This window comes from Arachis duranensis, chromosome 3 (assembly GCF_000817695.3).
Source record: "Arachis duranensis cultivar V14167 chromosome 3, aradu.V14167.gnm2.J7QH, whole genome shotgun sequence".
NCBI classification, from domain to species: Eukaryota; Viridiplantae; Streptophyta; class Magnoliopsida; order Fabales; family Fabaceae; genus Arachis; species Arachis duranensis.
In genome coordinates, this window is record NC_029774.3 from 85,103,633 (window position 1) to 85,104,559 (window position 927).

General features: G+C 40.7%; 1 non-coding gene across 1 annotated transcript; it reads right to left on the reverse strand.

Moving 5' to 3' along the window:
- Window positions 1–557: 557 nt before the first annotated feature.
- LOC127746237 (small nucleolar RNA R71) lies at window positions 558–661 on the reverse strand. The gene has a single exon (XR_008007857.1). It is a non-coding gene; the product is annotated as a small nucleolar RNA R71 (small nucleolar RNA).
- Window positions 662–927: the final 266 nt, after the last annotated feature.

The window sequence follows — 927 nt, forward strand, 5'->3', positions numbered from 1 at the left end:
TCTATTCTCTTCTTTCTCATATGAGCAGGAACAAGGAGAAAGGAATTCTTGTTGAAGCTGATCCAGAACCTGAAAGGACTCTGAAGAGTAAACTAAGAGAAGCTAAATTACAACAACCCAGAGACAACCTTACTGAAATTTTTGAACAAGAGAAGGAGATGGCAGCCGAACCAAACAACAATAATGCAAGGAGGATGCTTGGTGATTACACTACACCTATTTCCAAGTTTGATGGAAGAAGCATCTCAATCCCTACCATTGGGACAAACAATTTTGAGCTGAAACCTCAACTAGTTGCTCTAATGCAACAAAACTGCAAGTTTCATGGACTTCTATCAAAAGATCCCTACCAGTTCTTAACTGAGTTCTTGCAGATCTGTGAGACTGTTAAGACTAATGGAATAGATCCTGAAGTCTACAGGCTCATGCTTTTCCCTTTTGCTGTAAGAGACAGAGCTAGAGCATGGTTGCACTCTCAACCTAAAGATAGCCTGGACTCCTGGGATAAGCTGGTCACGGCCTTCTTGGCTAAATTCTTTCCTCCTCAAAAGTTGAGCAAGCTTAGAGTGGATGTTCAAACCTTCAAACAAAAAGATGGTGAATCCCTCTATGAAGCTTGGGAAAGATACAAGCAGATGACCAAAAGATGTCATTCTGACATGTTTTCAGAATGGACCATGATAGATATATTCTATTATGGTCTGTCTATGTTCTCTAAGATGTCATTGGACCATTCTGCAGGTGGATCCATTCACCTAAAGAAAACGCCTGCAGAAGCTCAAGAACTCATTGACATGGTTGCAAATAACCAGTTCATGTACACTTATGAGAGGAATTCCGTGAATAATGAGATGCCTCAAAGGAAGGGAGTTCATGAAATTGATGCTCTGAATGCCATATTGGCTCAGAACAAAATGTTGACTCAGC